This window comes from Drosophila mojavensis, unplaced genomic scaffold (genome assembly GCF_018153725.1).
Source record: "Drosophila mojavensis isolate 15081-1352.22 unplaced genomic scaffold, ASM1815372v1 contig_136, whole genome shotgun sequence".
Classification (NCBI taxonomy): Eukaryota; Metazoa; Arthropoda; class Insecta; order Diptera; family Drosophilidae; genus Drosophila; species Drosophila mojavensis.
This window is the reverse complement of record NW_025318667.1, coordinates 27,379,395-27,401,138: the sequence shown is the minus strand read 5'-3', so window position 1 is coordinate 27,401,138 and position 21,744 is coordinate 27,379,395. Positions and strand designations below refer to the sequence as shown.

Genomic DNA, 21,744 nt, shown 5'->3' with positions numbered 1-21,744 from the left:
CGAGCTTTCGCTTTAAGATAGTTTTAAGACAGCTTTGAGATAGCCCAAGCAGAGCTTTAACATTGCTTTAAGATGGTGTAAGCCAGATTTGAGCTAGCTTCAAGTCCGCTTTAAGAGATTTTCCCAGATTGCAAATGTCGAGCTTTTTGTTTTTAATGACAGCTTTAAGCAGTTGTGGTTATTTTTAGCAAAGAATTCAATTCATTTTCAAAGCTCGACTTAAGCAAGAGTTCAATTTTGCTAAAAACTTACGCAAAGGCTTTTAAGTGTAGGATAAGATAAAGCTTCATTAAGAGAAAAAGAAATATTAAATTTATTTATTTTCTTTTTTTATTGACAGACAACTGTCAAATATTTTAATAATAAATTTGCTGCCAAACAAAAAGAGTATGCAAAAGTCCATCAGCATGGCAAATATTGAATTTCTACCAACTGTACTTTGTGAATAGTTCTTTATGAGCATGAAACAGTGCAGCAAAGAATCGGAATGAGATTTGTGAAGCGTTAAGTTTTTTGTTGCAGTGTGAAGATCGGAGGCTGCGCTGCATTTGCAGCTTGTTAAAGGCCTACTCAATAATTGCAATTATTTCTCATATTTTATGAGCACATTTCAATAATGAAGCCACCAGACAGCCGACAGACAGATGAAGTCAAAGCTAAAGCCGAAGCTGGTGCTGGAGTTGGAGCTGTAGCTGTAGCTGTAGCTGTAGTCAAGGCTGCAGCTGCAGTTGGAGCTGCTGTCGAACGGCGGATGGCCACTGCCATAGCGGGTGCATTTGGGGCGTTTTTAATGAGGCTTAAACTGCCAGTCAGCCGGGCCGTCAGGCAGTGGCCAACGGCAGCCAACTTGGCAATTTGGTCTTTCATTTATGGCTAAATTGCTAAATTTGGTTGACTCCGCGGCGCTGGGTTGTTATCGCATCGATTTAGAATCGATTGATCGATGGCTGCTGGCGCAACTTTCTCGCCAACGATGGCATTCCTTCAGCAATGCTCTGCCCCCATTTTGCCATTCGGCATCCGATAGTTTGGCCAACCATTCACCCGATACCCGCCGGCCTAATGTGTGAGTGTGAGTGTGTGTGTGTGTGTGCTATCGCTAATGGTGTGCACTTAATGGCCAAAATGAAATGTGTATTTCGCTTCTCTGCCCAATTCAATTGCCCAATTGCTCAACAGTTTTCTATTTTCAGTTTTCTATTTTCAGTTTTCAGCTAGTCGGCCCTAGCAAATTGCCAAGTTTCCTACGGTACTAATGCCGTTGCCCAAATGGATGCCCAAAATGCTGCCTGAAGTGTGCAAATCTCGGCCGTAATGAGCCACAGCAGCTCCCTGACTAAAACGGCATCTAACACACCATTAAATATCATTTGTTATGCCAAATTGTCTACGAGTGTATTTTGGTCGGAATGCTATCAATTCTGATACTGGCTGTCCATACGGGGATTTCGTGTCGTCTGATGATTGTTCTGCTGCCCAAGCTGTGGCTAATAGCTGCAGATAAGCCGTGATTATCTGAAAGTTCTGTTAGCCCGCAGCTGTAGAAGACCTTTAACAGCTAGACGAACGGAAAATCATAATTAATTTTCTCACTCTGAGTCTGCAGACTGGCCTTTTCCCCTCATTCAGCATAAGCATTTTCAATAAGAATGTTTAATAATAGAGTGAGCCAATGGCTATAATCCTTTGGCATCCTACACTCGAGGTGTTGTGTTGTGTGTGTGTGTGCGTGTGCGTGAATTGCGGTTGATGGCAGCTTTCAGGCCTAGTCGGCAGGCCGTCAGCGAAAAACGAAAAAATAAATGTGATGACAGACATTTGGACTGATTGACTGATGGGCATTAAGTAGCTAAAATTGCATAACATTCGCGACCAGCAGCGAGAACAGCAGCCTGGCTAGCCCAGCATCCAGCCCAGCATCCAGCCATCCATCCAGCCATCGGCAACATCTTTGTCTTAGTCTTTGACTTTGACTTTGGCGCTGCGTTCGATGTTGGCCTTTGTTTAGTTTTGTTTGGTTTTGCTTGGGCCATTCGCCAGTCGTATTGATGGCAGTGCCGCTGATGTTTAATGCTAATCCCAGTGTCTGTCAGTCTGTCAGTCTGTCAGCTGCCAGTGGGTAGGTGCCTCAACAGCAGCAGTGGCAGCACTTACAGCCGGAGGAGCTGCACCAGCCTCAGCCAGCAGCTGCAGGCGAAGTTATTGTTACTGTTATTGTTGTTGTTGTTGCTGCTGCTGCTGCTGCTGGCAGACGAAGATGAAGCTGGCATTGTTGTCAGCCTGGCAGCCTGCGCAGCCTGGCTAGCAGCCATCGCTGGCATTTTCATAAAGTCAGCAAACAAATGACAAGCTGCGAGTGCTTGGACTCTGCCTTCAACTCCTTTTCTAGCGCTTGCCCCGACTTCCTCTATCTCTGCTTGAATCTGCTAGCCAAACTCTTTCGCTAGCTATTCAAATAAGCCGCATCATGGCTACTGTTTCATGTGTGTTAGCTAAATTCGCTAGTGGATGCTGCTCCAGTTCCTACTTAAAACACTACATCTGAATCCACTTGAAGATTTCTTTCCATTTTGCTTGCCCATGCTCAGCTTCGTTCATCTTACTTTTCCTTTCATATCCTTGCCATCTTCTGCTCTTCAAATTGTCTTCAGTTTCACCTAGGCACATCTAGACATTCATTTTAAGCTTTATCTTGAATTCCTTCCTTTGTCCGCCGTCTCCTGCTTTGACTCGCGTGTCTTTTAAAGCATTTTCATCTGCTGACATATCTCCAGCTTCATCGCCTCTAACTCCTCCTCTGCGTCATGCACCTACGCTGTCTGCCTCATTAGCAGCCTCCTTTCAAATCTGGCAAGGATCAGCTCTATTCCAATTACTCTTGTTTTCGGTTCATCTCTCTGCCAGCATCAGCTTCCTGGTCTCTAAGCTCCTCGTGCTGCGCTCATTAGCAGCCCGAACAGCGAACTTTGTGTGACAATTTGTACCACACAATGGAACGCATTGTTAGCAGAACTCTTAGATCGCCTCGACGTTGTCCCTCCCCCCCCACCCCCTTGGCGGGTGTATCCGTTACTTGGCTGTTAGAGTTACCGCTGCTGTTGGCCATTTGTTCTTGTTGTTTGTTTGACGCTCGAAATTGCCCATAAAGTACAAAAATGTATGTGCCAGGCCATTGGCAATGACCACAGCAGATGCAGCAGCAACAACAACAGCAGCAGCAGCAACAGCAGCAACAGCAGCAACAGCAACTTGGACAACTAGCAACAGGAACCAGAACAATATTTAGCCAAGTTCATGAAGCGAACACTTTGTCGTTGGCCAAGTTTGCCGCAATCGTAGTACTGGTTGTTGTTGTTGTTGTTGCTGTTGCCGCACGCAATTTGGAATTTATTTGCACAATAATTGGCAAGCTGAATCAATAAACGCTTGCGGGCAGCCAAAAGCAATAAATTCACAATTGCCACTTCTAAATGACGATAATGAGCACGAGCATCATCGTGTTTAATCCCGATGATGATGATGATGCCGCTGCGGGCCAGAGGGCGCACAATGCGAGCATCGATGAGAAATGACCCAATAAGCCAGGCGAATAAATGAAAACGCGGCGCGAGAGGTGCAGAAAAAAAGGGAAATTGAATTTGCAGGCGAAAACAATCGATAAATTTATATCGATTTATGCGAGATTGCCTCGCAGCTTGCTGGCTTGCTTGCCAGCACATAAATCAGACGGCAGCCAGGCAATTAAAGCTGAAAATAAGTGCAAGATAAATATGAAATTTCGCACTTATCGATAATTGAACGTTGATCGATAAGTAATTGAGCGAGTGTGCTAATTGCAGGCAAATGTGTGCCACTTTCCCAGCTCATAGCTCGTGGGGCGTGGTTGGTTAACGAACAATCGAATGGCAAAGAGCAAATGCAATTTAAGCATTTTGTGTCCAAGTCGAGCAAACAAAGCTCAGCGGAAATGGATGGAGTCGAGCTGATAAGCGCGATAAAGGCTCACAGCCAAACAGCCAACAAAACGAGCCACCAACAGCAAATAAACCAGTGCTCCGCACGAAGAACGGTCAACGATTTGTGGCACACACATGCGACCCAAAGTTGCCAGATACAAGCGAGAGATACGCGCAGTTTTGTGGCAGCAACAACTTCCTCATACCAACAGCAGTAGCAAGCAGCATCCAGGCAAGCAGGCAGCGAGGCAGCGAGAGAGAGAGAGAGAGAGTAAGGCTAGCCCGCCGTCAGGGAGCTGGTGCATAGCTTAATTAGTGCAATATAGTGGCGAGTTCGTTGCCTAAGTCTTTTGTGTGTGCCTCGCTTCAAGTGAAGCGAATAGCGCACGGTTGTTGCCAAAGACTTTTGTTTTCAGATGTTATCAAAATATTGACGCCAAGACCACAAATCACAAACGAGCAGCAGAAACAGCTGCAAGCACCGTTACGGCAAGCGCAAGTTCGTTGCCTAAGTCTTTTGTTTTCATTGATCGAAGCAGTGAGAGCTTTCCAGCTGCATGCCAATAAAACAGTTGCAAGCGGCTTGGCTGCCCATGTCCATGCCTCTTGTTGTTAACTATCAGAATAATGACAGGTTCGTTGCTCAAGTCTTTTGTTTTATTGCCCGAAATAGTTGCAAGTTTGTTGCCCAAGTCTTTTGGCTGCTAGCTATCAGAATAGTAATGGGTTCGTTGCCTAAGTCTTTTGTTTTCATGCCATCATAATATTGATGTGAGGTGCTGAAGCGCAGCGTTCACGCCCAAAACACACACACACACAGTCCACAAATCTGTATCCAGCATCCATTGCCGCAAGCACCGTTACAGCGCAGCCTTCAAACCGTCGAGGCCGTTGAGGCCGCCGCCTGCCCGAGCAATAATCAAAAGGCGAATTAAAAATAGACATAGAAATTAATTGCAATGGCAGCGGCCAAGCAACGATGTGGCCAACGGGGTGCGGCTGCGACAGCTAAACGCATCTTGGCATCTTTGTGGCATTGGCATGAAGATGCATCTACAGCTGCATCAGATAATGAATTATATGGTGAGCGGCAGGGAGTGGGAGCGGGCGAAATGAAAGAAAGATTGTGAGACGAGCTCTACGCTGGACCGACTCTGACTAGGCGTTGGGGCGTTGTTTCTGCTGGAATTGTTGCCGCCTGTCTTTTGTCTTGGAGCGGCTGGCTGCTCTTCTTCTTCTATTTTGAAAGCGGCAATTCATTTTCGTTTTGTCAGCAGCAACAGCACCAAGAAGAAGAAGAAGAATAACAAGAAGAAGAAGAAGAGCAGCAACACTTAATTGTTGGCGAGTCGTCAACAGTTGGTGGTGCAAACAAATCAAAAGCAACGTCCAGCGGCCTGTTGGCGGTAACTATTGCTGCTGCAACAACAGCAACTGTTGGTGCTGTCTAAGCGTTGCTCGCATTACTCAATGTCATTGAAAGCCGCCAACGCTGCCGCCAAAGCTAAACTTGCGGCTGATCGTCAATTAGGTGGGGACCAAAGACCACTGACATTTATCTGCAGCCACGCAGCCCTAATTGTGAAGTATGGCCAGCAACAGTTGCAATCATTGCTGCCAGCCCAGCACCGGCCCAACACCGGCCCAGCTAGCTCAGTCAGTCAGTCAGTTTGAGTGACTAATTGCCAACTGATTGCAGCGCAACGCTTTGCCTTATAAATAGGCCCAGCAGCAGCAGCAGCAGCAGCAGCAGCAGCAGCAGCGGATCACAGCTGAGCCGAGTGTCCAGTGCCCAATGCCGACTGCAGCAACAGCGATTAGATGCTGCCGCTGCCAGCCCCCAATAGCAACATTAAGTGCAGTGCTGTTAATCAACTGCAGATCGCTGCAGCTCAGCAACACCTGCCATTGGCATCTGAGTGCCAACTGTAAGTAAAAGCTGCCCAAAACCATCGCAGCGCGATCTCTTCTGCTGTGAAGCTGAACTCCGATTCACGCAGACTCGATGAGGCGAAATCGACTTGGATTCGCATCGGGATGGCAACTTACCTTCAGAAGTTGCAGCTCGAAATGTGATGCCGATGAAAACTGTAAATTGAAATGGAAATAAAAATACAGTTAGTTCAAGTTTGTGGCATTTCATTGAGAGAGAAGACTTACAGTAGAATATGCTAATACCAAAAATAATGTCTTAGAAGTAACACTAAATTTTATAGCTAAATAGCTTGATCTGTGTATGGACTCATTTGCATTTGATATACAAAATTATTGTATATACTCAACAGACAGATGGGCAGATGGGCGTGGTTAGTTAAATTAAACTTGTCTTAAAGTTTGAATTGATTATACATATATATATTTATGGAAACTCCTAGCCTTTTTATAGTCTAATTATATATTAATAGATATTACGAATATCCTGCTCCACTTTTCATTTAAGCAAGAGTATATTCACGCCTTGGAAATATATTTAGTAACTAATCAACAAACATACATTTTTTTGTATATATCACCAACAAAGTGCTCAGCAGGTCTGCATATATGTACCTACATCTATATTAAAATCTCAGTAGATAGCCTGAAAATCCCAGCTAATTTACAACTCAATTCGAACTTTATGGGTCTCTCAGCATTACTCTGAATAATCGCCCAGGGAAAATTAGCATAACAAATACTGTCTAGATATTAAGAAGCATGTTTATTATGAGTGGGTCTTGGTAAGATATTGTTTTTGCTTCTGTTGGCTTTGTTTTTTTTGTTTTTTTTTTTTTTTTTTGGGGGGGGGGGTGCACAATGCATGTAAAGCCCATGCATAAATCTTTAAGTCCCATCTGACAGCATTTCCCCAAAAATAGTCAAGCTTCTTCGCTTTCAACTGCCACTCCACAGCAGCAGCTTTCTTTGGCTGGAGCTAATCGGACGGACACATCTCGGCCGCATCTTTCAACGCTGCGCGTAAACAATGCGCCTTAATTATTAGTTATTCCCGAATCTGATCATAATAACAATCAGGGGAAATGCACTTTATGGACGAGCATGCAGCTGGGCAAGCGCGGAAAACGAGTTTTTTCGATTTTCATTTTGATTTTGATTTTTCATTTTCTTCTTTTTTTTTTTTTTTTTAATTTAAGCTACTTTTCTTTGGCTTTGAAGATGAACAGCAGGCGAATGCATATTTGAGCTTATTTGATGGTCAGCTGTGAGCTGTGAGCTGTTGTCGTAGTTGTAGTTGTTGTTGGTGCTGCTGCTGCTGTTGCGGCATTGTCATCATCATTATGATCATTATGCCGTTGGCTGGCAGTTGCTTCATTCTGGTTTCCAGCAGCGGCAACAACATGTTCTTCGGCTAGTAAACCGCTAGCTAACCGAAGGCCCCGACCCGGCCCGCTTGCTTTGGCTGAAAAGTTGCTGCGTAACGGTATCTACTACTCGCAGCAGCTCCCAGCTAGCGCGTAGCTCGTCTAATGGGTTATTGATATACGCGCTGACTGGCTGAGAAAAAATAGACGCAAAACAAAACAAAGCAAAGCAAAACAAAACAAAATAACACAGAAGAGAATGAAGAATTGGAAAAGCGAACAAGCGAACAGGCGAACAAGCGAACAGGCGAACGTATTGCCATGCCACGCCCATATCGACCCGACCCCTGGCAGCCACCAGGCAATAAGCAGACGGCCAGCCCACCTGGCCTCTAGTTTGGTGGGGCACTCGCCGCCAAGTCGTCAAGTCATCATTCAATCGACTGCAGTAACAGCAGCAGCAGCAGCGAGTGGAAAGTGCAAAAAGAAATTGTTGCGCTGCATGAGGCAGCCGGAGATCGGGACATGGACTAGCGGATATATTTGCATGCCACCAATAACAACAACAGCAACAACAGCAACCATAGCAGCAGCTACAGCAACTATAGCAACAGAAACAGCCACGGCAATAACATGCTGAGTAATTAAAGTAACAACTACAGCACGAACAATTAAAAACAAAGACAGCGAGAGACAGAGCAAGAGACAGAGCGAGAGAGAGAGCGAACAAGATCTGGAGACAGGAACATGACGTGTCGTGTCTTCCTCGAAGCCAGCAAAAAAAAAAAAGCATATATATATCCACTAATATATATATGTGTATAAGTTCATATAAAGTTGCAGCTACAATAACAATAAATGTTTGCTTTCTATTTGATTACTTGACCGAATTTGAAAAAAAAAAAAAAAAAACAAAAGACTTAAGACACAAACTTGGCCAAGCAATGCTATGCGGCAGGTTAGTTGGGCGGCATTCCCATTAAGCTCTATGCAAATGTGCAACGCCTGGCTGAGCGGCTGCCACCACTGTGGTGCGGTGGTGCTGCTGTGAATAACAAAAGGCACAAGCAACGGCAACGGCAGAGGCAGAGGCGGAGAAAAAAAACGATGCCAGCTCACTGCAGTTGCTCCAATTTCCAAAAGAAAATTCTATGGAGCGCGGAAGGTAATAGAGTGATAGATAGAGAGAGAGAGAGAGTGGGAGAGGCACTCAGCGAGAGAGAGGGCACTTGGCATTCGCACACTCCAAAAATATACTCTACTCACACACACACAGACACACATACAGTTGGAGTGAGGCATTTGCATGCTGCCCAAGTCTAATTAAAGCTCAGGCGCTGCTCATTAAAACTACGGCCTAGTGGCTCAACGAATGAGCACACAACCACTAATATACAGTTGAACTGGGCTCTTGTCCGCTGGACACGTCAAGTGCAATGATATCATTTAGCAGCATGTTGAAATCCAAAAAAAAAAAAAAAGAAAAGAAAAGAAAAATGAGCAAGAAGAAGAAGCAGAAGAGACGAGCACTACGCCCAACTTGAAATGACACTCGAAATGGGAACACTTTCACACGTTGCACGGACAATGGCACAAGTGCTGGAAGTGTAGCTGTTAATCCAGCTCCGGCAAGTGCTTTCCACTTCTGCGGCTCATCATCATAAATGTTCAACATGATGCCGCGAGTCATCATCATTCAATCATTCAAACGCCAGCCGTGAGCTGCTAATCAAGTTAGTTATTTAAATTTGTTTGCTTTTTTTTTTTTTTTTGAGAAAAGAGAGAACTGAATATTACGAATTCTTTTTCTGTCATCTTTATGGCATAGAGAATGCGAATTATAACAAGGCCAGGCTTTGTGTATGGCTTCAGAACTTTTGTCGTGGAATTTGTAAATGGAATAGTATTTCGGATGCTAAATTCTCACTCGCTTGTTTGTCTTTGTGACAGAACTTGAAATGGAAATTGTAGAAAGCAAAGCTGAATTTATAGAAATCAATGAATAGCTGCTCTTAGGCTGACTCAGCTGCTAATAAATGACGCCTAAGCTTCCCTTTTGTGACTTGGCTTATAGCTGCTGATTCCATCAAGAACCAATAAACCTCGATTTCTGTAGCTAGTTGCCTTTCCTTTAGATAATAAACTATTTCTCCATCATATCTGCAATACCTATAAAAAAAGGGTTAGCTCTAGGAATTCGAATATTTGTTCGGCCCATTGAAATAGCCGATATCTAGAGGAGGACCTCAACTGTTGCCCTATATACACTCTTCCCACTTCATGTTCTTTCTCTCAACTCGTCTTCGATCCACACCCTCGTGCGACCATTGTGTTTGGATTCTTTGTTGTGCGTTGAATAATTTGATGGCCTAATTGGGAACTGTTGTTGAAAGTTGAGTCAGCTCAGACAGATTCTGCGACAATCAAATTCATAATGGGCGACGCGAACAAAGCCAAACGTAGAATCTTTTTCCATTTGGCTTAGAGGGCGCGTAGTTAGCTACAAATAAAGCCGAGTGAGCGGTCAGTGGGGCGTGCTGTGAACAAAAAAGAAGAAGAAAAACAACCGTTGACTAGCACAGATTCCAGCAAGCCTCCCCCCCCCTCTAAAAGAAAACGAAAATATTTGAGGTGGAACCAGCCAAAAAAAAAAAGAGAATAGAAAAGAAAATTCTGAAAAAAAACTGCCAGCTCATCATTTGCAGCATTTTGCGACATGAAATTTGGAATTGGAACAGGCAGAAAAAAAAAAAACAAAAACAAAAGGAAAATGGCAAAGCAGAAGTTGCAACTCAGCGAGTGTTTAAGCGATTTGAGCTTGAGTACACTCATACATATACACACTCACACACGCGCACTCAACACATGTATCGCTAACCATTCAACAGGCTCTTGAGCTGTTCGCTGTTTGAAGAGCTTTAAGAACTGGGCGCAAAGTGTTTTGCCAGCTATTTTACCATTTATCCAATTCTATATTTGTACATTTCTTCAATTGTCTAGTTGTTCGGGCCCATGGCTCGCGAATCAATTGTCGCAACAGGTGCTGAATTCGTGGACTTAATTTGCTCAGAGTGCCTCAACAGCTGCTGGGATTGCTACAGTTGCTCTGGCTGGCTGGCTGCTGCTGCTGCTGCTGCTCAGAATGTGGGTCAGCGCCACAGCAACAACAATGCCAAAGAACAACTCCAACTTCAACTCGAACAGCAACAGCAACAACAACTCTTAACTGTGCCACAGCGCATTCAGTTACAACTGCCGCAGCGAAGCGGCACCAAACCCGAAACGAAATGAGCCGCCAGAGCCACCAAATGGCTGAGCCACTGATGGCCGAAATGTGAGACAGGATGAACAAGCATCTCGTTGTTGCGGTTGCCGTTGTTGTTGTAGTTGCTGTTGCATTTTCTTCTTCTTGTTTTTCCTTTTAGTGGCAGTTGCTTGTGTGTAGGCAGTAGACAAGTTCTTAAAGGAAGAAAAAAAAAAAATAAAATAACAAAAACAAAAATAGCGACTCGGAACAGGCTAAGAAAACTTCTTGCAACTGGTGCATCACATTTTGCATAGCTGCTGCATGAGATGGCGCACTTAGATATGAATATGCTGTTCTTTTCCCCACTTAAAGAAAGCAGCCACAATTTGTCGAAACTTAGTTGGAGTGAGAGAAGCCTAAATGGATTTGTGGCCATGAGTAAAATTTAATGATATGTGATTTAGCAACGAAAAGTCATAGAAGCTCTTTAGAGTGGTTAAGTAGAGAAGAAGTAGAAGTAGGACAAAAGTGGAGCTTAAGACTAAACTCAATTGAGATTTAGTGTTAAATGCGTTTTTTATAATTTAACTAATAAATTCTCATTACTGAATTACTATTGTATTTTTGATACCTAAAAAATGGTTTCATAAACCACATGGATTAAAGCTCAACTTAACTTCCCTTGCTTCCTGCCTTGAGTTGGCTATCTGTTAGCTATATATCATATTATATATATACATATATGTGGTTCATTGTGAGCTGTTTGAATCGGAATGTTTGATCTTATCAATTACTTAAATATTTGCTTTAACTCTTCTTCTCTCCTCTACTTCAGCCCAATGTAAACTCGATCTCGATTTTATAGAGCTTCAATTAGCTTCGCTTGAGCTCGATCTACATTTGGTTTTCACTACTTAACTCTTCTGTTGTTGTTGTAGCTTTTATTTGTTTGTATTCTAATCTAATCAAAATCGATTTCATCAATTTCCGCTGCGAAACTTGGCAACTTGATTGCCAGCAAATGAACTGAAACACATTTAAAAGTGGGCCAAGAAACAAAAAAAAAAAAAAAAAGCTTTTAGCGCTTAACGTTTAGTTAAAGCTGTTGTTGTTGTTATCGGCATTTTCTCATGTATTTTTGGTTAGTGTTGCTGGCTTTCTTAAGCCTCTGGCAGATGTGGGTCAGCTCCGTAGCTCTCCACCCCAACGACCCACCCGCCCGACACGCATCTCGTGCAGATGGCGACGCAGAATGAACGACAGATAACGACAGAGAAATCTCTTTCTTTTGCTGGCCGTCATGTGGCGGGTGGTGGTGGGTGGAGGTGGTTGTTGGTGTGTGAAGGGGCTGCTTAATGTTGCGGGCGGCTGGTCGTAATTTCTTTGGTCTTGTGGTCTGTGTGGCCTGCTGCAATTAAACGTTTTTCCACTTAAATGCAAATGCATTTGCATTTGCGCTGGCAAGTTCGTTGCTTAAGTCTTTTGTTTTGGGGCATGCAACGCGTACCGTTTCGCTCTAATGTTAAACCGCTTTTATGGCTGCCATTCTATTTCTTGGGGGCTCTTTTACGATTCGATTATAAAGCAACAAGTCACTTTTATACAACATTATTACGTTATTTCCGGGGCGGCACACTGTAGGTGTGTGTGTGTGTGTATGTGTGAGTATGAAAGAACAATAAACTTTAATTTCAACAAAGTCAACTCGCATTTTTTGGCTTCTGCTCAAGATGTGCTCACATATGCATAAGTGTGCGTGTGTATGTGTGTGTGTGTAAAGCTATAAAAGTAAACGCCGGCCGAGTGGCGCAGTGGGTAGGTGCAGTGCACTGCGCCATGTGGCGGTAGGGGCGTGGGGGGCAGCTAGTTATTTCTTTGGGGGCTGCTGCTACTCCGCATTTCAGTTCTTTTTGCTGCGTGCGCTTTTTTTCATAATTTTGTTGTTGTAGTTTTTTTTTTTAATGCGTTTCTCATGCTCTCGGCCCGTTGCTTTTTGCTGCTGCTTTTCGTTGTGTGTGTGTGTGCGTATCTGTGTGTCTTTCTTTTACACTAAATGCTTTCCTAATGAATTGGGTGACCAGCAACGACGACGTCGACGCTGACGACGATGGCGGCCCGGTAATAACGGTTAATTGCGTTAATGACTTTAACAGAAAATATAAAGCGCAGGCATTAAAATAATAAAAAAAAACTAAAGTAAAGTAGACAAAGTAGACAAAAAGAAAGAGCATTAAATGTGCCATTGCTGCGAGCGCATGTATGGTTGCTTGTGGCTGTCTGCCTGTGTAAGAGAGAGAGCGTGTCCAGCTGGGTGGCTTTAGACTTAGGGGGTTTGGGTCTTGCCTGCATTTTCCAATGAATTGAAAATGGCGCAAGTTGTGCAAAGCCAAAGCTCCGACTGCGGGCAATGTAAGTGAGTGCTCATCCTGCCACACACACACACACACATTTGCTCGCTCATACCTGCACTAAAGAAATACGCATGCAGTATGTGTACTCATATTTGATTTTATTCACATTAGAATTCAAGTTTGTTGCCTAAGTCTTTTGTTTGGTGACTGTATACGAAGGTTTACAGGTTTCTGCTTTATTATTTCGTAGATAATGATATTATCATCATTTGATATATATATATATATATATATATATATATATATATGTCTTGAGTGGTACTGCTCTATGCTCTAGCTAGGTTAGATAAACGTTATCTTCCCAGTGGCGTTCGCTTCACATAAATTTCTTCATTATTGTAAGCAATTTATTTTGCATTTTTTTTTTATTTTATTATTTTATAGTTGTGAAATTTATATAATTATTTATTTTAATTTTTAATATTTCAAATATTTTAATTTACTTGATTGAATTAAAAAAAAAAAGAATGAAAGATAATCAAAGAACTTTAACAAAGGAACTTTATTGTTTTTATTATTATTTGATATGTTGTTTTTTATATTTAATACATATATTTTTTTATATAATTTAGTTAATATGATTTTTCGGGAGTTTTATTTTGTAATTTTATATTTTCTGTATTATATTTTTATTTGATTGATTTTTATAATATCATAAATGATAATATCAAATATGAATTTGAATGGAATTATATTTGTATATTATATTTTAGCATTTTGTTTGGTTTACTAAATATTATTCTTGTGAAATATAACATTTACTAGGAGATGTTAAGCAGTATTTCTCATAACTGTTCATTTACCAGTTTTCTTTCGTACGACCTTCGTGTACATGTTTGGCATTATATTGTAAGTTTCCATTTTCTTAGCTGTTCTTTTTTGTTTCATTTCGGTTTTTGCAACACTTCTTAAAATTACGGAATACCATAAAAAAAATGTATAAAAAAATTCAGCACTTGTTGAGTTTTGAACTTCACAGGCATTTGGAGTTTTGCTTACCTTCGTTATGTTTATATTGCACAATAAATTGAATTAAGAGTTCTGTTTGTTCTCTTGTTGATGGTGTTTCTTGAGAAGGCTTTATGTTTTCGTTGACCTTCTTCGGTTTGTATGCGTTGGCTACGAAAATCCTTTCGCGTGTTTTTTTTTTATTTGCTTGTTGTTTTTTTTTTTTTTTTAGTATTGATGAACAGAAAAAAATGCTTGCACTTTCACACTTTCGACACTTTGTTGAGCGCTGTGGGGCACAAGGAGGTGTCTAGTACTCAAATCCGAATGCCACCAAATGTTGCAATGTTGCACACTACCAAGTTCACTAGGAGCACACAGAGTTGTTTAAAAAAAAAAAGTATTTAGTATGTCCACGCTAATGCTGCTGCTGCTGCTGATGATGCTGCTGCTGCTGCTGCTACTGCTGCTGATGCTAATGCTGACTCGACTCGGCGCTGTTGGCACTTCAATTGCATCACGCGCAATGGCTGGTGGGCCAGCGAGTGCGCCACTTTTATGCTTTTCCCAGAGGTCTCCACAGCGAAGAAGAACCAGCTGGGAGAGCGTACAAGAACAGCGGCAGAGAAAGCGACGCCGGCGTCGTCGTCATCATGTTAAGAAAGCTATGCAGCAGCACCAGCAACAGCAGCGGCAGCGATAGCGTCAGCAACAACAACAGCAACAACAGCAGAAGCAGCAATGCAAACGCACGAAGCAGAAGCGAAGAAAAGCGCGAGCCCATTTCTACTTTACACACACACACACAGTTACATACACACGTACACACATTTACATGGGCACTCACACAGACACGGTCGAGCGAGCGTTGCGCCTCTTCTGCAGAACAAGAAAGAGTTCACAAAGCTGAGAACGAGAGAGCGCGCTCTCCAAACTTACAACAACTATAGCGCACGCGCGCACACACACTCTCCACGGAGAGTTGGACTCGAGGCGACCTCAAGCTTAACAGCAACGGCAGCAGCAGCAACAGCAACAGCAGAGCAAGCAGCATTAACAGCACTCGCTGCTCGTAGCATTGAACTTGAACAACAGAGCGCCCACTGTTGCTGGCTGCGAGACAAGCAGCTCGCACGCCTCTCTCCGCTCTCCGCTCTCCGATCGCCGTTCGCCTCACTTTGCTGTTGTCTCAACATTACATGCTGAGAGACAACGGCACCTGTTACAGCGCATCGATTTGCATGGCTACCGTTCGGGGCGTTATGTAGTGCGGCAAGGGTGGAGGGCAAGCGGGCGGGCAGGCGCTGGGAATCGGTCGTAATCTTGTCAGCATCTGTGATGCTGTTGATCCACTATTGACCGATAAATATGCTAATGAATTATGCGCAGTCACTGCAGCAGCAGCCACGGCATGTTGTGTAATCAGGCAGCGATGCCAGCCCAATGATAAATATGGGCGTACTTTATTGATGGCCGTCAATGTAATGAACAAACATCCAAGAATCTACACGTATTTCCATTCTAACTGTACTCGAATTTAGAATGCGTTTCTACGTGCCTCCCAGAAGACTCACAAATATTGACTAATTGCTGTTGCTGCTTGGCATAGCTGAACATCTTACTAGATTATTTACCTTTCGCAGTTAACTTTTGGAATAACTTTCGGTATGCTAAGCTTGTTGAATTTTTAGAACTTCTAATATTCCATCTTCAAAAGCAATTTACAAATGTTTGCTCAGACGTTTTAACAGAAAAAATTATATATAGTTTTATTTTTATTTTGGAACTAATTTCTAAAAGTCAAATATCTATCATCATGCGGTATTTTATACGTTTTAGAGAACCGAGTAATGTTCATCCAATTATAAATCATCATCAAGCCGATGGTCCCAGTTGCCAGTGCTTAATTCTGAAGCTAGCTTTAGATTAATTCTAATCTAATAAGAATAAAGATATCATCATAGTCTATCATATCATAAACTAAAAAATGTATTTTCATTCAGTGTCTTCAAGCAAATTAATTTCTTGAGTTTGGGGTAATTGTAGAAAACATGTTAAGGTTTGAGACGAGGTCTTTGCTATTCGACTTCAGGATTGTACAAAAAACTATGATTATTCTCAAAGATAACATATTGAACAATTATATATATTACTCTATATGATAAACTACCATTTATACATTAGCTAGAAGCTAGAAGCTATGCAGTGTTTATAAGAAATATATTTGGCTTCTATGAATATTATTTTATTTTGACTTCATTCAATAAGCGATGATTATAAAGTTAAAGTTTATGTGAATTTGATAGGGTTCAATTTAACTGTTTTCTAATGAATGCGCATCCTCATTCAGCTGTAGACATATTGTTTATCCTACATACACAGCAGCAAATCACACCAAACATAAATAAGTCTCAGTGCGGGTTTAGAAAGCTGCAGTTAGCTTCTATAGAAATAAATATTACATTTTATGTACATCTGGCATGTACAATAAACACAGAGGTCTCTGGCCAATGGCGCTGTGAATTTTTCAGCTTTTCAAGCATTTCGTTTCATGTTTTTTTTAGTGTTTTGCTTAGTTGTTTCTTCTTTATTTTTTATGCGAATAGAAAGTGGTTGGGGTACAGCATATTTTGTTGATATTATGCCAATTAAGGCAAAGGGTGACAAATTCTACGGCCGTTACGTCCGAAATATGTTAAGTAAAAATGTATAAAGAAAGAAAGAAGAAAATCAGCTGAATCGCTGGCCATATTTGCATTAAACATTAACGGAGTTGCCTGCGAGGCGCAAAGAACTAACAGCAACAACAATAAACTAGCTGGAAATGAAGAAAACAAATATTAAAGTGGCTGCCCGTTTTGCGTTTTGCGGGCCAAGGTAGAGGCTGTGTCTGCGGCGACGTCAACTGCGACGCTGACTGCAGCAGAGACTGCGGCTGCTGCTGCTGCTGCTGTTGCTGCTGCTAAGTAATGAGAATTTAGTCAAGTAAACTCTACGCAGTCGCAGGTCATTGCCATGCTGCTAAACGGCGCAGCCAGCAAAAATGTTAACAGCGAGCCTTAACAGCGCCCTAACAGCGCCTTGTAGAGTTACCGCAGACGAGCGACTGTAAATGTAATCATAATTCATTAGAGGCGGCATCAATTGAGCTGCAGCTCGCCTTGCCATAACAGCAGCTGAAAGAAACGAGAGATGAAAATAGAGATGGAGACGGAGACTTGCCTTGGTCTGTCTGACTGTCTGACTGACTGCAAGCGACAATAATTAAGATCGGAACGAATGGAACGCTGCCGCTGTCGACGCCGACGTCGCAGTCGTTATTGTAGCTGGAGCAGCCGCCGCGAAAGCGTAAAGAAATCACTTAAAATAAGAAAATTGCTTGACGCTTTGGGTTCCGCTTATTTAATCTGCCGCTGTTTAGTGCACAGAGCAGCAGCCGCAGCCTAACTCCCACCAGCTGCAGCCCAGCTCTCGGCTAACCCCACCCACCACGCCGCACCTCCCACCTCCCACCTCCCACCTCCCACCTCCCATCGTCCCCTGAGAACATGTTCTATGTCACAGCTGCAAAAATCCAAAAGCCCCGTTGCTCGCCATTGCAACTGCTCCGCATTCAAGTAACTGCTGTGTTTTGGGCGCCAGCTATCAGTTACCTCATGCGCTAGTGATGGTTGCGTGATGCCAAAATACGACTTTTATAAATCTATGTGAATTCTATAAATATATAGGTATAAATATATATAATTCATATAACGGAATGTGTGAATATGTGCTTATATAAGAGTATTTCTCTTTTGTTGCTTATCACGCGCTCATCTCTAATATATCCTGTGATTTACTGCAATACAATCTAATCTGAACTTAAAATATTATGAGCTACGCTTTGTCATAATTTTATGTAATATTTAATTTCATTTTGATTGATGCTAATGTTATTAGTTAATGCAGACTCAAATGAACTACAGCAGTTCCATTCTGACAATGAATTGGAATATGAATATTAATATTATTTAAATGATTATTCAATTGAACAACTGAGCTTTCATAGTTAGGGCTTGTCGTATATGATATATATTTAGTTATATCTGATTGCTTGCCTCATGATATGCGATTAAAGCATAGCTGAATTGTGTGTCATCTCTAGCTGTCAATTCATGGCCGTTTCGTGTCACGCGCTCATCTCAAACAGCTGTCACAGCATCTCCTGCAGTCGCCTGGCATTCCAAGCAGCTGTTATGACAATCTTAACTCACAGCTGACGCAGCGCTTTTGACCAGTTTGCCATACACACACACACACACACATGCGGGCTTGTTGTGCGTCGCGATTTTTTGTTGTTTTTGGTTCTGTTCTAAATATTTGCACGGCTTTGGTCATTTTGTGGACGAGACAGCCTTTCTTTTTTTGCTCAGCTTTGGCGTGGCGTGGCGTGGCTTGGCTTGGCCTGGCTTGGTTCTCTTCTGGTCAGCTCAACTCTAGTATGTGGAAGGCTTTTACTTTTTTAGCCGAGTTCAGTTCAGTTCGGTTCAGTTGGACACTGTTCCGGTCTTCTCCATGCTCCAACGATGCCGGGGCGACAAAAAGATGGCCAACGCAAAGTCCGCATAACCTTTCACTTCCCTGGGCGAATAGTTAATCTCGTCTTTCCGTCCATCTGTTCATGTGTCCGACTGTCCATCCATCCGACTGTCTGTCTGTTTGTTTGTTTGTTTGTTTGGTTGGTTGTTGATTCGATTTGATTTCTAGCTAATTAGTTGTTATCATACAGGCCAGTTAATCACAGACAGCAGCTATTAACCGTTAGCTTTCCAATGCGGCCAACGAGTTTTCGATAGACAAAGCGTTCGCCAAGGCGGCCGGAAGTCGTCTCGGAGAAGGCGGCGATGATCTGAACAGATTCTAAACACGAGCTCAACCCATCTCAGCCAAGAATTTGTGTACAGCCCAAAAATTAATTTCATAATGGCCAGGCGTCTGGCTATTACACTAATGCCTACCAAAGAGCCCCTGTACGTGCGAGGCGAGCTGTGAGCTGAGCCCTGGCACTTGAGGTAACGCCACAAATTGAAGTTCAAACTTTCGGGCATATATACGTTATACTTGGGCATATTATGACAGCACCTCGAACAAAAGAATTCTCTCATACATCTCCAAAGGAATTGCTTAGTAGATAAAACGTTTTGTAACTATCGATTAACACGATGAAAAACTAAGCAGATTATGTTAAATATTCTTCAATAAAGACAACTTTTCGAAAAGAGATAAATTGAAGGAATAATTTATGTAATATGATATATTGTATAAAGGCTTATATGTGTGAGTAGGTATGGATAAAATATAGCGAAGTCAGGTGGAGAAAGCATGCTAACGAATCACGTGTAAAGCCCAGAGATCCATTCACATAGATCTATTGCTTAACAAATCGCTTAGTTGTTGCAGCATCTACATTAAGCTAATGAAATTTAAAATCTAGATACATCTGCGTACTTCTGAGCAGTAGTGCGATACGTAATAAGATATTGTATCTTAAATGAACTGAGGAACTATAAAAATGGTGATTATTGCCTCTCTCGCTCTCTCTCGCTCTCTCTCGCTATCTCTCGCTCTCTTTTGCAGCTGAATCTCTCACATAACTCTGCGAGAATGTTAATTTATAGAAATTAGCAGATAACACACTAAATTCTTTATAGCGGGTGTGGATCGTGTCCGCTGAATATGTGAATTACCCATTAAGGTATTTGCTGATGCAGCCCAAGATCGGAGGCACGCAGAGCTGTTGGAGAGATGGAGGATGGCGAGTGGGGGACAGCTCATTTAATGCTGTGGAGTTGCCGAAACGCAGGTGAGTTCTTTGGGCCTTCAATCAAGTCATGTCCAGGCTGAGGCTGAGGCTGGGGCTGGGACTGGGACTGGGGCTGGACCTTCTCTTGGCCCATTCGCTGTCAACAAGGCGCAAGAGGTTCGCTGCCAGTCAAAGAGTTGGCAGCAATTCGCTGGCCATGTCGGCTGGCCAGCCCCAAAGTGAACGCAGCTAATTAGCGCCTGGACTGCGGCTAACAAGATGCGCAGCTAGCAGCGACGCGGCGACGCCGACTGCGCAGCTGACTGCAGAGACAAGCGCAGTCATTTATTAGGCTGATTGCCGAGCCGAGCTGAGCTGCCGGGCTGATTAGCAAGGATTGCGAATTGCGGATCGCGGATCGCGGACCAGAGCAAAGGAAGCTGCAATTGCATTTGGCAGGCGAGTCCATTTAGTCTCTAATTAATTTTTGCGCAATTCTAAGACGTGCTTGACATTTATCTTAATAATTTTTGGCATCGCCTGTCGTCGGCTCTGGCTGGTGCTGAAGCTGGGACTGGGAGCTTGGAGCTTGGAGCTTGGAGGCCATTTGCATTTGGCCAATTTAAATGCTGGCAGACAGAAGAGGCGAAATGTTCGACGTGCCACGTTTGGCCGCAGCGACAGCGACATGCGACGCGCACATCGATCATCATTTGCGGCACGAAAAAAGTGAAATGCCCGCAAACCCCAGCGGGGGAGGGGCAAAGCGAAGGGGGCGAGGAGGGCGGCTAGCAGCAGAGTCAGCCAGCCCCGCCGGTCACACAGACGCTGGAATTCTGATTTTCTCGCTGCTGTTGATGATGATGAACGTCTTCGTCTCCGTCTCCATCTGGGCCTGCGTCTTGGTCGTGTCCAACGTAGCTGGGCATTAGAATTAAGCTGTAACTTTGCATCGAAATTAAATTTATAGCTCGAGCAGCAACTGCCAGCAAGAAGACAACAGCGACAACAGCAACAACAACAGCAACAACAACAACTACAGCAAGAGCCATTAGAAGAAAATCAGCAAAATTGCAAAGGAGAAAAAAATGTTTAAATAAGAAGAAGCACAAGATGATGATGATGAAGATGAAAAAATGCCAGCATAATAAACGTAGCGAGACATTAACTCGAAGCCCCCAAGGGTGGGGGCAAATGGGCCGAGGAGATCACTTGGGCAGGAGGCGGGCCGCTGGCAGCCTTTTTAACGGCTGCGGGGGCGGGGCCTAGACGATGACGGCAATCGTCAGACATCGCATTCACATGTGAAAGTTGTACAAAAACAAGAAAAATTATTGAGTTTAAACAAAAACAGAAGATGAATAACAACAACAACAACAAACAACAACAGCAATAAACAAAATAAAAAACGAAACAGAAAACAAGAAGAAGAAGCAGCAGTTGAATCTGAAGAGGAAAACGCGCCTGTCGATTGGCTTGCATGCTCATCTCCAAAGATCATGTCATATGCCGCTTGTTATTATGAACGATAATGATGATAATGATGGCACCATCGGACTGACCCAAATCTTCAGCTAGATGCGGCCATAAAACGAGATTAAGCTGCAGATGAGCGACAGCAATCCTAACGAAAAGATATCCTACATAAATTGGAGATAGTCTAAAATGCATTTGACATGAAAGAGCGAAACTCTTTCGCACTGCAGCAGCTGCGTATGAAAGTGTTTTAATACGAAACTATTAACTATCTTAGCTTGTTCCTATAGAGTAATCTGATATGAGCATGAGAATTAGGGCCAAAGTCGATGATAAGCTTTGTCAATGTGACACAATAACATATGTAAACAGAAGCGAAACAGAAGTATTTCTTGAAAGGTATTTGATATATGTGTATATATGTCTATTATAAAAAAGGGAGATTAATTTAAAGAAAGAGTTCATATTTGATCATTAATTTGAGAACAGTCACAAATAGAGTAAGTCCTACGAGTAGTACCAAATATACCCACATAAAATGTAGAAGTTGCAATCACAAAATATTTCTCGCACAATAAACAGATTTCGAGTGAGGTCTGTTAGAATATACTTAAACATAATATCC

The 21,744-nt window shown here is 42.7% G+C and overlaps 1 protein-coding gene across 1 annotated transcript in view; it reads right to left on the bottom strand.

The window, feature by feature from the left end:
* LOC6584836 overlaps nt 1-14,404 on the bottom strand; it is a 40,571-nt gene extending 26,167 nt beyond the window's left edge. The window contains exons 1-2 of the mRNA XM_002010441.4: nt 13,913-14,404; nt 6,006-6,044 (exon numbers count right to left, since the gene is read on the bottom strand). The gene's annotated coding sequence lies outside the window, so the exon portion shown is untranslated. The remainder of the gene's footprint in view (nt 1-6,005; nt 6,045-13,912) is intronic.
* Between the last annotated feature and the right edge of the window lie 7,340 nt (nt 14,405-21,744).